General features: G+C 44.6%; 1 protein-coding gene across 4 annotated transcripts in view; it reads left to right on the forward strand.

Moving 5' to 3' along the window:
* The window catches only part of slco4a1 (solute carrier organic anion transporter family, member 4A1), a 181,000-nt gene that overhangs the window by 25,172 nt on the left and 140,078 nt on the right, over positions 1 to 15,750 (forward strand). The window contains exon 2 of one of the 4 annotated variants that reach the window (XM_041203717.1): positions 12,790 to 12,921. The exons of the other annotated variants lie outside the window; for them this stretch is intronic. The gene's annotated coding sequence lies outside the window, so the exon portion shown is untranslated. The remainder of the gene's footprint in view (positions 1 to 12,789; positions 12,922 to 15,750) is intronic. 4 annotated transcript variants of the gene reach the window in all.

Below are 15,750 nucleotides of genomic sequence, written 5' to 3' on the forward strand. Positions count from 1 at the left end.
AAATGACCCTATCCTTTGAACCCAAAGTCCACTCAGTGCCTGTGCAATAAAGTTTAGAGACACTCACGTCCAGCATTAGGTACTGGTGAACCCTGCACCTACAAAACAAGTGAAGTGTACTCAGGCCATTAAGACAAAAGCAAAATTTATATCATGTTGACACTCACATCAAATGAACATATGGTGTTAATGGCCACACCAGCAAACTTATTAACAAAACATGGCAGAACAGAAGGTCACCACGAATAGTCCTTCTTGTGCTCATGGTGCCTTAAACTTAGGCTGCGTTTTGTTGCCCCCACCATTCCCCCCTCACTGGCAGCGGCATTGGAGGCAGCCTGCTGACTCTGGTGTCTTTTTGGCCTAGATGATCTTGGTGGTTGTCCTCTGGCCAGTGGAACCTGTGCTGGCCCCACCTGGGAGGGAGTGGCCAGTGCCACAGCTGGCATCTCCCCAGTCATCGCAGCCTCATCAGATGCCACTGGCGGAGGGGCGGAGGAGCTGGTGCCGTCATCCAAAGCACCCAGAGAGGAGCCTCAGAGATGACAGGCAGCTCGTGCGCCAATGTGAAGTCACTCTGGACCTTCCTGCTCATCATTGATGGACGGGTACCTGGCTGGGATACTGGGTGCCTCATCCATCTCCCACACTGGCACTGACCACCTGAGGTCAGTGCTGGTGTAAGGGCTTGCGGGTCCGAGCGCAACCCCAGGAACCCCTGATTCTGTCCCTGGAATTGCCTCTTCGTGAGAGTCACCACTCTCTCAATGGAGGAGGCAGTGCACTCGGCAATGAGGGTCAATGCTTGCTTACATTCCACATGGACTCCTCCATAACAGAGACCATGGCACACACGGTCTCATGGATCTCCGCCAGATCCTCCCACGCATTTTGCTGGACATCCAGCATCTGCCACCTAATGGATGACTCCAGAAGCTCATCATCGGCCTTCAGTTCAGCATGGTCCTGGTCACCAGCAGTCCTCTGACTGCCTGCACCCTGGGCAATCTCTACTTCTGCCTGCTCCTCAAGCAAGTGTGAACTGCCTTCACCACTGCATTGACATTTTAGCCGACGATCTAATGGCCATCAGGCACTGGTGCCTGGTTCAGAGAGAGGGTGTGAGGCAAGGTGCGTCTAAAGCTGGTGATCCTCTGGCATCACAGGTGACTCTTCAGGTTCCTGCGTTCGAGTGCGAGTTGGAGCAATGACGTGTCATTAGTTTAAGTAATCACATTGTCACCGTGCATACCGAGCGCCCTGGTGAGACAATGGAGATCTGCATCATGCTGCCATCATCCTTCAGTGCTCAATGGGGACTCCAGGTTTGAGGCTCCCATTATGATGAGACTACAGAAGAATGTTTGCACAATCCGACACTTACCTCTGTGCACGCACTTTTACCCTTTGTCAGAGATCCCTGCCTCTCCACAACTGGCTGACTGAAGTGGGTGGTGCCTCTGCAGACCCAATGCATCCATTTCATACATCGTCAAAATTAAGAGGTTTGGGGGCGTCCCGCTGTCCTTGACCTCTCGATGGTGTTAGGCTCCTCTTCTCTTGAAAGGGCATAGGCTCCTCTTCTCTTGATTGGTCCACTCTCTACCTGCAGCGCCATTGCAGCCTGGTCAAGCCCATCTGAGGAATACGTTGCAGGGCATATCTGAGTCGGGGTCCTTGGCCCACAAGGCACTCAGCTGAAGCAGCCAGGGCTCACCCCCTTGTCCAGCTCCGGCTTCATTGACAGTTGGCACTCAGACGCTAGCACCCCTGAGTTCCATGGGGGGGGACAGCCAGCCCTTAACACTTCTCCACACTGATCCATGCCAACTCGGTACTTACTCTTGCTGAGCGCAGCAGGTTGTTGAACCTTTTGTGGCACTGCACCCACATGCACCTCACAACGTTCTGGCCGCTGACCTCGGCTGCCACCTCCTCCCAGGCTTTTTTGGTCTGGTGCGTTGGCCTTCCTGCCATCCCTGGGCACGAGCGTGTCCCGCCTGACATCCACCTCCTCCACGTGGCAGTTGCCCAAGAAACTGGGGTTGGGGTGGGGTCCGAGTGCCCACCCAACTTGCCCTCCCACCTGCCGTTTCCAGCCGTTGGTGTGGCCATTGTTCCGGTCTCTGGACCGACTCTTAAATATTCTCCCCTGGCAGCTTTCAGGGAACTGCCTTTGCCCGTTTTAAATTGCCCGCCAGGTCGCCATTGCACCCGGCGCCCGACAGGCTCCCATCCCCGTCCGGCCCTTCCCGACCATTCAGAAAACACGTTTCACGTCGGACGGACCCTAATTGGCCATCCAGTGTGAAACCGCGTTTGCAGTGCGACCATGGCTGGGCACAGATTCCACATCTGCTTCCGCTCCCGCTGACTTGGCGCTCGCACCAAGCGCGAAATTCAGGCCTATGTTCACTGCAATGTTTGGAAGTTTCCTGGGTTCCATATTGCTGCTAATTGCTTCAATAATTGCAGGCATTTGAGGATCTGGAATGTGAGTCCGACAATGGACTCCTATCGATTCAGTTCTCTCACATTATCAACATAGTCATTACTCAATAATCCCACATGTGCATGATTAAGCCCTGCACATCATTTGTGAGTGTGCGGTCTGGCCACACATTATACAAGCCGTTACTTGTAGCTCAATATGTTCTGACCACTGAAAACATGTTCATAGATCATTGCAACTCCTGCTGCCATTACCCTGATATCACATGTGGGTGGATATTAAAACTGCTATTGAGCAGTAAGGAACACTGTAGATGCAGTTTCATTGTCTGAGAGAGTGAAACTCTACACTCTTCTTAACAATAGAAAACCAGAAGCTGCCCTCCATGTCTGTAGAAAGCTGTAGTGGCCACATCCAGTCATTAATGGCCTTCCTTGGTGATTTGTCATTTTGAGCTAATATGCAGGTGAAAGCTGCAAGTAAGGGGGAAATGGGCAAGTCAGCCTTGACTAGAGGTGGGATTTAAATGTAGGATTTAAGTGGTGTGTGCAGTTAACTAGAGTCTTTGTCAGACCTCACATGGAGATTTGTTTGGCCTGCTCATCTCCTTGTCAAGGGTGGCAGTAGACCTCGCATAAAGGGTTTGCAACCAAAATGCATCGGATGTCATTGAAGGATAGGGGTTTTAGAGCGTGAGGTGAGAGAGAGAGTAGAATGGGCTGGACTGTGCCGAGGACTGTGAGGCTATCCATGTGAAGCATCAGCAGCTTTAACAGGGCTCTGCAGGGTTCATGCAGGAAAGATGTTTGCCTTGGCTGAGTTGTACACAATAATGGATTACAGCCTTACAATAATGCTAAAGCCATCTGGGATTGAGGCTTGTAGGAGTCTCTGCAATTGGTGGGCCTGGTGTGATTGTTGCTCAACAACCCAAAGTGTAGGGGAGGCACTCTCAGTATCTCAAACTTCTCAGCATGATAAAGATGTCAGGGGATATGGGTTTAGTATTTGCGAGGCAATTGTTGTTGTAGGATCTTGAGAGCTCCACAGCAACAGCCAATCACGCTCATCAATAGAAATTAGAATTGAACATGCAGCTCAGATGTGACCAAAGATGGCAAATCCAAGGCAAAGGGTTGCAGGGTAGTGCAGGATGTGCAAGAAACATGATCAACCATCATCAATCTGCATGGAGGAATATCTCAAGAGGGCCAAGTGGTGCTCTCATGCTGTTCCTCCCTGTGCACTCATTATCTGCTTCCCTGTGAAAGAGCTCTCTGCTAGGTTCCCCCCCCCCCCACCCCCACACCCCACTTTGGGAGCAAGTGTGAGGGTAACATGAGTGCATCCCTGCCGAGGTTAGATTTGACATTGCTTCCAAGTTGCCAGGCACACGGACTTTGTGAGGGCATGGGTGAAATCACAATTCTACTTACAGGTGCTAAGGTTGCAGGAGAACAAAATGCAGTGCAGGTTTGAATGCACGCATTTAGTGCCTGGGCTTTACACATTAGCATAGTTTGGTGAATGCAAAGGATCAAACTGCCAAAAGGGCAGATGGGAACCAGTGCAATTTATTTCAGCTATCATAAATCGAGGTACATTAGAGAAAAGTATAAAGTCCGAAACCAAAAAAGATCTGGGGCCTTCCAGCCAGCAGAGGTTAGAAAACCAAAAAGTTAAATGTGTTGACAGCTTACTCTGCCTGGAACCTGGCATATATCAGATTGGCACAGGCCTGTCTGCCATGTTGTACCCCTGCTATGGCCTCTGCATGTATTCGGTAACATCCTGGCCCTCATTAGCCTCATCCCCTTCACCGTCCTCAAAATTGGAAAAGGCGTCTCGGTCCTCCATGTCCCCCTCACGCAAGATATCCCTTCTTTGTAGTGATAGGTTGTGCTGGGCGCAGCACACAATGGTGAACTGGGGCACTCTGTGTGGTGAATTTTGGGGAGCCCTGCCTGAGTGGTTCAAACATCTGAATCTCATCTTTAGGAAGCCTAGTGTCTGCTCAATCACAGATCTGGTGGAGGCATGTGCAGCATTGTAGCTTTCCTCAGCAGCACCTGTGTCGACAGTGAAGCGGTGCCGTCACCCAGGTCTTCTGGGGGGATCCCTTGTCCCCAAGGGATCAGCCCTGCAATTGCAGAGATCCTTCAAAAACCTGTGGCACTTGGGAGTTAGTCAGAATGCAGATGTCATGAGAACTCCCTGGGAACAAACAGGCAGGATTTACCACCTCTGCTCACATATGAGCTGCATGTTCAATTCTAATTTTCTATTGATGAATGTGATTGGCTGTTGCTGTGGAGCTCTCAAGGTCCTATGTGTGCAGTCAGTAGTCCCTTGCAGTTGTGGAAAACCTGAGATTTCTGCAAATCCCAATGCTCTTGCAGCCTGGTTTTCAGGATCCAGGTGGAATTGAACAAATTGGTGCACTCTCCTGTCATCTCCCGTTTGCACTTGTGTGACTGAGGGAGAGCACACAGGCCCCCAGTGGAGCCCTGGAAGCAACCACTCACAAAGAAGTTTAAGGTGGCAGTGACCTTCAGAGCCACTGGCATGGGATTCCCTCCAAGTCCTTGTGGCTATAGGTCATCATGGAGAAGCTGGCAGATGTCTGCAGCCACATTCCGGGACATCCTTTTGCTTATCTGTAGATAGCTGTACTGCCTGCGATACACTTGTGGTTGGGCCATTGCACCCTGTTGCAGTGAGTCTGTGCGTCAGCATCCTGACCTTCTTGAGGCCTCAATGCCTCCTGCTGCTCAAGCTGTTGCTCCTCCTGGACCTGAGCCAGCCTGCAATGGGCTTTCCTTCTCCTCAACTGGATGAAAGCCAGTAGAATGGCAGGGTTGCCTGGACCCTGCATCTTCTAGGCCTCAGTGGACCTCTGAACGAGTTGAAGTATCGAATCTATTAAGCATATTCTTTACATGTTTTCCTCCATCTCAGAGCCACCAAGCCAGTGCTAAGTCCTATGCCCGGTTTCTGTTTAGACATGGCATCCCCGCCTCACCCCTTCCAGTTTAAGGACATCCTGGAGGAACAGAGGTGGGTGTTCTTCCCGTTCATACATGCCTGTGTGGAGACAATGCTCTTTGAGTTGGGTGACGAGAGCCATCTGCAAGAAACCTCCCTCTGACAGTATTCAGCTGCCTCCAGTACCCTCCAGACCCTATAGAGAGACTATTGCCTTGGCAACAAAGAAAGACTAACCACATGAGCCCTTGTCAGGCATGACCTTTCACCCGGGAGGATGGACGTTTGGAGACGGGAGTTTGCTGTCATCCACCAGCCGTGCCCCTTGGGGGCGTCCCTTAATCCCTGCCTCTGATGGAAGCAACTGGTAAATCACATAGGTATGAGACCCATGAGTCAGGGCATTGTGGACTTCACCATTGAGAGGAGAGCAAAACTGAGCATCGTTCTCATCCAGTTGCCTCATGATTATTAGGGTGTCCCTTCAGTCAGCCTTGTGATCACTTTGAACTCCACCTACCCGAAAAGGCCCTCCTTCCACTTCGGGGATCCCACTTATCGAATAACTGTATTTGCCAAGTTAGATTGAAAGAATGGTGCTTGTCACCTTTCAAACTCACTCCACCACCAACTTCCCCCATCGTCCTTGACCCACCCAATATAGTCATTCCTCTTCCCTCTGTCACCCTTGTATCTCTCTCCATTACCCTTGCACCAAAACCATCCACCACCACATGCCTTCCCTCCCTTCTGAACCCACATCCGTTACTGTCCCCATGCCCACCCTGACACTTCTCATTATCTGAACCACCTTTTGGTCCATTTACATGACCCTGCTCTCCCCGTGCAACCTTCCCCTACCCATCTATCATCACATCCTGCTCCCCACATCTGACTGTGACTGCCCAGTATCCTCAGTTCAACCCCTGGGATTCCACCATCGACATCACTGACCCTGCCCTCCAGGACCATCTCTCTCCCACTATTTCTGCTCTTAAACCTCCCTCCCCAACTCAGCCATAGGACCTCCAGACCAAACAGGAAAGGCCCTTCTCTCCATTCCACGTTGCTGCACCCTCTCTTGCTGCCTCCCCTCCCCGCTTCTTACCCGAAGGAAGTCTCTTTCTTCCTCGGACAGCCTCCTCCCCTTCACTCCTTTGCCTGCGTTCCTTGTCCAGCCTCTGCACCACCCTTCCATCCTACCCCAGTTCCACCCTTCGCCTGCCTCCCATCTCCAGCGTCCGCTCCAACCTACCCCACCCTTCTACTCTTAGCCTGCTTCCCAAAAGCAGCCTCACTTCACCCTCCCTCCCTAAACCCCTCTGCACCTTTCACCTGCCTCCCATGTCCAGCCTCTGTGCAGCTTGTCCTACCAGCACCCAATATAAGTCAAGTTGCGAGCGGTCTCCAAGAAGATGAAATCAGTATCTGCTCACCTCAAAGCCGTGGATGAAGTGAAGCTAGCCAGGTGCATATCACCTCTGTACAGTTATAAAAGCGAACTTTCTAACGTCTTGCTAGTGGGGAACTTAATTTGGAGGGGAAACTTAATTCCGGCGAGTTGCCCTTTTAATGAGTAAGCACGGCATGCTAATACATGCAAAAGGGCTTCCCAACATTGCTGGGATGTTCGGCCTGCCATTAACCCGCCTTGAAAGTGTCTGGATCAGCATTCCAAAAGTTGATCCCAACGTCAGGAAACTGATTATTGGCTTCACGTCAAATTAAGTTCCCCTGACCACTGAGCTTCCCGCTGCTGGCAGGACCTGAAGATTCCACTCTTTATATCCACAATGCAAGTACAGGAACTTTACGCCTCTCAGTGCATTTGAATAGAGATTCAGACAATGAGAGGCTGTTTCCGCAAAGCTAATGGTGGAGCAGGGCATCTCCAACAGCAACTTTGATTTCCATGATAAATTGTGCCAGATGTTGCTATGGCATTTGCACTTAAGTGCCTTGGGGTGTTTTAGCACATTAAAGGTGCTGTATAAGTACAAGCTGTTGCACTTTAATAACGATAAGTGCTATTAGCCTCACCATTAGTTTGACAGCAAATTTTGGGCCTACGTCAGTTTTGGTCAATGGTATCACATCATTACATCTTAAGTTTCCCCACAGTATAGTTAAGTATTGTGCAGAATGGGCATTCTCTGGCATGTAAGACACTGAAACTGCTAATGGGAGTGATCAGCAATGCTGTACCTTAGGGGTTATCTAAGGCAGATCCGAAACTTGTAATATATGTATACTATCTTCTGTACACCCATTGTACAGAATCTGACTTAAAATATTCAACACATATGATCCCATATCCACTGCCTCCATGAGAGCTAAAGTACTTTTAACAACCCTTTTTTAATGTCTGAGGCTCCCAAGGTAAAGGTATCTAGAGCAGGAGGACCATAACACAGCACAGATGACATTTTCACTCATAGGCTAATTGATAGGGACTATATATTCCAACCATCTGGAGTGAATTCTTTGCAGGAACCTCCCATGTCAGGGTGGTTGTCAACTTTGCAATCTGGCTAATATTTTATGCAGCATTTCATCGATCACTAAATGGTTTCTTTCAGAGTCCATTGCTGAAAGGACTTTCAGCACCATCATGTTCATATTTTCACACATGTCTCTGAACTTGTCATCAGCAAACAACCCTCCATTATCAGTCAGATACTTCGCTATGTCCCAAGTCTGGTCTGAATCCATTGCTCCATGACTTTGTTTATAATAACCCTTTTGTCCTTACTAAGTATTTTTGTATGAAAGCTAAATCAGGCTGCCAGTCTACAAAATATAGAATTAATATATTTATTTTTGTCCCATACCTTTAGATCCATGGCAACTACTTCATTAAGGTTACGTGCCAATGGAAGACTTACAATATAACATGATAGTGTCCTCCAAACTTTTTTTAAGATACAGATTTTACACCTCTCAATAATATCCTGTATTATCCTCATATACTCTTCATCTACCATACCTGGATCTTTTAACAGAAATTTTAATCTTTGACAAATAAGATGAACAATTGTCCATGTAACTTTAAGACAATTTGCTTTTTACTCTGATTCTTATCACCTGATGTAATTAGTAACCATCAGGAAGAGAAACATCAGGTTTTGTTAAGAGGACATAATAATGTCATCACTGAGTAAATTGCAGATCCACTGACTTTCCAAGAATAATTGCTTATCATGCTCCCTGTCAATTTTCATTAGTGCATTTTCCATAGAAGGTTTACGCCACAGGGTTAATATATCAACATATGAATTAAGAGCAGGAGTAGGCCATTCGGCCCCTTGAGTCTTCTCTGCCATTCAATAAGATCATGGCTGATTGTAGTCTCAGCTCCATGTTCCACCTACCTTCGATAACCTTTGACCCCTTTGTTAGCCAAGAATCTATCTACCTCTGCCTTAAAAATATCCAATGACTCTGCCTCCATTGCTCTCAGGGTAAAAGATTTCCAAAGATTCATGACCCGTTGAGAGAAAACGTTACTTATCATCTCTGTCTCAAATGGGAGATCCCTTATTTTTAAACAGTGTCCCCTAACTCTAGCCTCTCCCACAAGGGGAAAACTCCTTTCTGCATCCACCCTGTCTACTCCCTTCAGGATCTAATATGCTTCAATAAGATCACCTCTCAGTCCAGTGGACACAGGCCCGGCCTGTCCAACTTTTCCTCATAAGATGATCCTCCATGCCACCCGTATCCCAGCTTTCAGTCAAGTGCACCTTCTCTGAACTGCTTCTAGCCCATGTATATCCTTAGTTAAATAAAGAGACCAAAGCTGTACATAGTACTTTAGATGTAGTCTCGCCAATGCCCTATACAACTGTAGCAAAACATCTCTATTTTTATATTCCATTCCCCTTGCAATGAACAGCAAAATTCCATTTGCCTTCCTAATCACTTGCGGTCTGCAAAGTGACTTTTTGTGATTCATGTACCAGGACACCCAGATCCTGCTGTGTCTCAGAATTATGCAATCTCTCTCAATTTAAGTAATGTGCTGCTTTTTCTATTCTTCCTGTCAAAGTGGACAAGTTCACATTTTCACACATTATACTCCAGCTGCCAATTTTTTGCCCACTCATTTAACATATCTGTGTCCCTTTTCAGATTCCTATGACCGCTTTATCCACATTGCTTGTTACTCCCTGAAAGAAATCCAATAAATTAGACAAACCATATTGACTCTGCCTGATTGCATTGAGATTTTCTTAGTGCTCCACTGTAACCACCTTAATAATAGATTGCATCCATTTCCCTATAACAGCTGTTAAGCTAACTGGCCTATAGTTTCCAGATTTCTGTCTCCCTCGTTTCTTGATCAGAGGAGTCACATTTGCTACTTTTCAATCTGATGGGACTTTTCCAGAATCTAGGGAATTTTGGAAAATCAAAACCAATGTATCTATTTTCTCAGCAGCCACTTCTTTTAAGACTTTAATATGAAGTCGATCAGGAACTGGGACTTGTCAGCTTTTAGTTCTAATAATTTTCTCAGTACTCTTTCCCTGGTGATTTTAATTGTTTTAAGTTCCTCCCTCCCTTTCACCTCCTAACTCACAATTATTTCTGGGATATTTATGTCCTCTACAATGAAGACAGCTGCAAAATATCTATTCATCCACCATTTTCTTATTCATTATTTATTCTCCATTCTCACTGTTGAGAGGACCAATGGCCCCTTTACTTACTTTTTTCCTTTTTAAATACCTTTTTTTAATTTGTTCATGTGATGTGGACATCTCCGGCCAGGCCAGCATTTATTCCCCGTCCCTCATTGCCCTAAAGAGGGTGGCAGTGAGCTGCCCTCTTGAATCGCTGCAGTCCATGTGTTGTAGGAACACCCAAAGTGATGTTAGGAAGGGGTTTCCAGGATTTTGGCCCAGCGACGGTCAGAATAGTGCATGACTGAAGGGGGAACTTGCAGGTGGTGGTGTTCCCATCCATCTGCTGCCCTTGTCCTTCTTGGTGTTAGCGGTCATGCATTTGGAAGGTGCTGTCATAGAAGAGTTGCTGAGTTGCTGCAGTGCATTTTGTAGATGGTACACACTGCTGCCAGTGTAGTTCCTACCTGTAGAAACTCTTCCTATCGGTTTTATAGTTCTAGCTAGCTTACTCTCATACACTAATTTCTCTCTCCTTGTTAATCTTTTAGTCATTCTTTGCTGTTCTTTATATTCTGTTCAATCTTCTAGCCTGCCACTCATCTTTGCAGAATAATACACTTATTATTTCAATTTGATACTATTTTTACTTCCTTAATTAGCCACAGATAGTGTGTTCTTCCATTAGCCTTTCCTTTTCATTGGAATGTATCTTTTTCTGAGTATTCTGAAATATCCCCTTAAACGTCTGCCACTGTACCTGTACTGATCTATCTCTTAACCTAATTTCCAAGGTCACTTTAGCCAGCTCTGACTCCATGCCCTCATAGTTGCCCTTATTTAAGTTTAAAGCACTAGCCTTAGATCCACTCCTCTCTTCCTCAAACTGAACGTGAAATTCAATAATATTATGATCACTGCTACCTAGGGGTACCTTCATTATGAGGTCATTAATTAATCCATCCTGGCTCATTGCGCATTACCAGATCTAAAATAGTCTGCTCTCTGACTGGTGCTGAAACGTGTTGCTCTAAGAAACTTTTCTGAAAACACATCTATGAACTCATCATCTGGACTACTTTTGCCAATCTGTATGCAGATTAAAATAATCTATGATTATCGCCATATCTTTCTCATAAGCCCCCAGTGTATTTCCCGTTTACCCCGTCCTACATTGTGGTTACTGTTAGCTGGCCTAAGAACCACTCCCGCAAGTTAATTTTTATCTTTGCTATTTCTCATCTCAAACTGATTCCATATCTTACTCTCCAGAGCTAAGGTATCTCTAAGGAATCTCAATGTAGCTACATCAGTATTTCTGAAATGGCTGACTCCAGCTATTTTACATGGAACTACAGTTCTCTTTAATGATCTCAGTGTGTTGTCATCAACAACTGAAGCAATTAGTACTTTCCCTAATCTTGCACTGAGCCTCACTACATAGTGAATTGGGATAACATGTTAACCAATCTGTTCCACATACTGTTGAAATGCAAGCATTATCTAGCATTGCACAGTTAAGAGTCAGTGACCAACACATTCAGCACAGAATTAAAATTCTTTGTGACAAGATCAATTTTGTTTCATATTCATTAACAGCTTCATCCTCTTCCTCAGCATTCTTTGTGTCATTTTGAGGACCCTGCCTCTCTGCTTTGGGAATTTCACTGCATAATGGTACTTTGAAACACATCTGAAGCACCTGTTACCTTTTCCTTCAGCATTCTTGTTGTTTATTTATTATTTATTATTGCTGTTCCAGCTCTGTCTTCTGCTTTCATAGCCTGACCTGCCATCCTCATTCTGCTTGTCTTCAATCCTTCCATTGTATTGACACCTGCATCCAAAATGTGGACAATTTTGAGGCCTCTATTCTTTGCGTCACTGCAAAATGGTTTATTTGTGTCACTAAAGGGCTGATGTAATGATTATTGCCCAGGACTTTTTTTCATGGCAGCAGACATCTGATCCAGAAGGAACAGATCTCTCCAAGAACCAAATACTCATTAGAATATGAGACACCTTAGCGCAGTCCAACAATTTAAGCACTTGTACTGACCCAGTGATCTCCAAATTGAATTTCATCAATCTTTTGTACAGTCTGTTAAAGTCCATGATATATTCCTCCATGGAATTACCATCTGTTCTCCAAAGCCTATTGAAGTCTGACTATGCCTCAAGCATAGATCATCCTTCTTGTAAATGGCATCCAAAAATTCTAAAAGAAGTCCCAAACCTTCATCACTATCCGACTGACAGACATCCAGCTCTGAAAATACTTTACTTTTGCTTCTGTAGGAAGCAGCAACACCAAGACTAGTTGCTACCTCCCTGGTAGGAACGTAACCCATGTCCATATATCCATTTAATTCTTCCGTTTGTCATATTGTTCAGACTCCAAGAACATCAGAGGATAATCATACCCTGACAGTTTACACTTGCTTACTGCTGTTTTTCACAATGTCTACTAGGATTCTAGCGTTCTGCCTGAATTTTTTTCTTCATTTCCGACCTCCACCCTTGACAAACATCATGTTTTTTTTTGAGAAAGCCGATTGGTGAAGGATAAAACTTCAGTCAATCCGTGTATATTTATTTGCACAGTTATCTCCTAACCTATGAACCATGTTTTCTAGGGTTTGGGTGAATATCCAGTTCATGCCCACCATCTGCAAATAAACACAATTAATATCCAATTAACACACTTATACCCTCTGTTTGCCCTAGGTTATTGACAGACACACCTGTGTGTTGCTATCAATGCGTGGTACAGCATTGCATCAAGAGTGAAACTGCATAATGCAAAGCTTCAAGTCTGCAGCTGTAGTATCCTTCAGCTAAAAATCTCTTGGATTTCAAGTAAGATGAACCTGATGAAGCATCCTAAAAGCATCCTTTCCCTTTGCATTGCTAATAATGGCTCATGAAATCAGTATTTTAGTAATGTCCATCCTAAACAACTGGATTAACAGTGAACAGTATTTATTTCCATTTCTTCTTGGGTTTATATTGACTAAGCTGTATTAGCATACACCATACTCAATGTTACCCGAATTAAACCACAAGTTTGCAAAATTATAACGGTGCAATGCTAAGGAAGCTAAAGATAACCGTATTTCTCAATGTCTGTTTACCTTACATTTTATAGCTCATTTCAGTTTATTGTGAAAGTTTCAAAGCTCAGTTTATAGAGCTACAATTTTGTGGTATTCTTGCACCAGAGAATGCTAGGATGCAATGGCGTATAATGCACAGTGCAGGAGAAAATCTTGTTAATTTTGCCTTTAGCCTGTATGCACAAACATCATTCAGCTGGGTTCCTGAAAGTGTTTTGCTGTTGTAATATTTGTTAACTATTACTGTAGTGTTAAGTGTTACTCCCTGGTAATGGGAACACCAAAAAAAACAATTTTCTGATAAACAATTGTACGACACAAAGCTTAAGCTATTTTGCGCATTATTGCAACACAATTAACTCCATTATGGCACAATTGCTGACCTATCAGCAAAAGTTCAGTGAGTAGCGGTTGCCAACAAATGTATTTTGATCTTCATTGTTAACCTTCAAGCAATACTAAAGCTAGCTATAAACTGTAAGGCAAAAGGGAAATATAGTCATTGTTAATGCCCTCTGAATTGGCCTAGCGAAGCATGTATAATTGTACGCAATTGCAGAAAATTTCAGTATTAAAATCAGACGGACCAATGAGCCAAGCAACGGCAGTCTGCTAATTCTGCAAAAATTTCCCTCACAAATATTCGGGGCCCAGACTCATGCTGGGAAAGCTGTCCCACAGAATAATTAAGCAACAGCCTGATGCCGTTATACCCTCACTCATATCTATAAACCAGATGCTAGATTTTATGATCACCACCCTTAAGTGTTTCCTATCCCACTGGCAAGATAGACAAACTAGATGAGAGGTGGGGGTACAGTGATACATTGCTTAAACAAAGTAACCTTGACATTGTTATAAGTCCCAGTAACCCTTTTGGCTTCAAATCAAAACAAGGTCAAGGAGTTCTCACACTGATCTCTACAACATCTCTCCCTTTCAATTGAGAAATCGGTGCTGTGTTTTCATTATAGTTTGGGGGAATTAGGCCTGAGAGAAGCAATGGCACAGAATGTTTAGTGTTGAGTTTTAGAATTCTGAGGTTTTGTTTTATTGGAATACAAAACTTCTGAAGTTGTGGTAAACACCTCTTTTGTCCATGTTCCCTCTGACTGCACCAGGGAAACTCATGTATTGTAGCAGATCTTTCCCAAATGAGCTTGGCTGTTAAGAGAAAATCAGGTGCATATATAAGCCAACTGAAATGGCATAATGTAAAGAATGTATTTTTCTGCAAACGCAGACTATATGCTCAATTGAAGATGAAGAAATGCAAAGCCTTTTATCTCCAAGTATAAAATTTAAGCCAGGCAGAAATGTCTTAAACAAGGCATTGAAGATGCTTTGTGGCACCCTATTTACTAAATGGTATTATGGGCAGTGATGTGAGTTGTACGTGTGTATAATAGCTTGAATTTAGGTCATTTTGTGAGTCGTTTGCCTTTCAATTGCTGTTACGTTGACCCTGAAACCAGGTGGCAAGATCATCTGTTGAGAATATGTGTCACCAGAGACAGAAATTGTGACCTAAACACCTGGGTGAAACAAGCAAAACCTCCAACTGAACCCAAGATAAAGTAGGTTAATGGTGATATGACTTTTTTACAGACCTATGAACTAGAATTTCTGGCAGTGCTTTCTTCAAAAACCCTTTTGAACTAATACATTACGAAATCTAGCATGAAGTTTGAGTGTGGACTAAATTCAGTACTTGAACATGGAAAATTCAAATATATATAATTTATCCATCTAGAATCAGTTTTTGAATTTAGTGCATGCACAAATATTAGAGAAAGCTTCACTAATTCCAGACTGGATCTTATTTAATATTCTTGGATGCAAGTTTTTGGGTGGAGTGCTCTTGTTCATTTTAAAAGCAGCCAATTTATTTATTACCGTTATCTGCCACTTCCCCTGGCTTTCGTGGAACCTTGTATGTGGGGAAGTGGTGAGGAGAGTTCCGGTATTTTCTCTTGTTTCCTTACCTGCTGACAGTGTTGACTCCTGATAGGGTACAGACATCCTTTAGCCAGGTAGCAGAAGAGGTTCTTCATGCATCATGCATAGCAAGCATAGGCAGCTTGTTTGATAATGATGGGGTTGTCAAAGTTAAGGTTGATCTGATTTGAAAAAACTTCAGATCACGACACTTAAACACACTTATCCATACTTCAAGAGTGTTTACGTCTACTTCAATAATTCATGACACCCAACAGAGCAGATTAAGGAAAGCCCTTGCAACAGCCAAAATGAGGTCTGTTCGAACTCAGCACTAAGTTCAAATGGCCCTGTTCAGTTTGTGTTTCCCACCTGTGAAAATCAAGCTACGCCCTCTTTCCCCACTGGAAAAAATCAGATCTGTTGGAAATGGAGGTGGGACTTCTGCAACAGGATTCTGCCTGCCATTTCTAAAGGCCCTTGGAGTCTTCCTGACTCCACAAAAATCCAGCCCCAAACCTTTAGCCTGAATGCACACCTGTATTCAGATAGATCCCGATCAAGAAAAGCTTTAATTTTGCAAAAAAACTTTGATATAATTCCACATGTAAAATAACATTGTTTTTGAAGTCTG

This window comes from Carcharodon carcharias, chromosome 14 (assembly GCF_017639515.1).
Source record: "Carcharodon carcharias isolate sCarCar2 chromosome 14, sCarCar2.pri, whole genome shotgun sequence".
In the NCBI taxonomy this organism is placed as follows: domain Eukaryota; kingdom Metazoa; phylum Chordata; class Chondrichthyes; order Lamniformes; family Lamnidae; genus Carcharodon; species Carcharodon carcharias.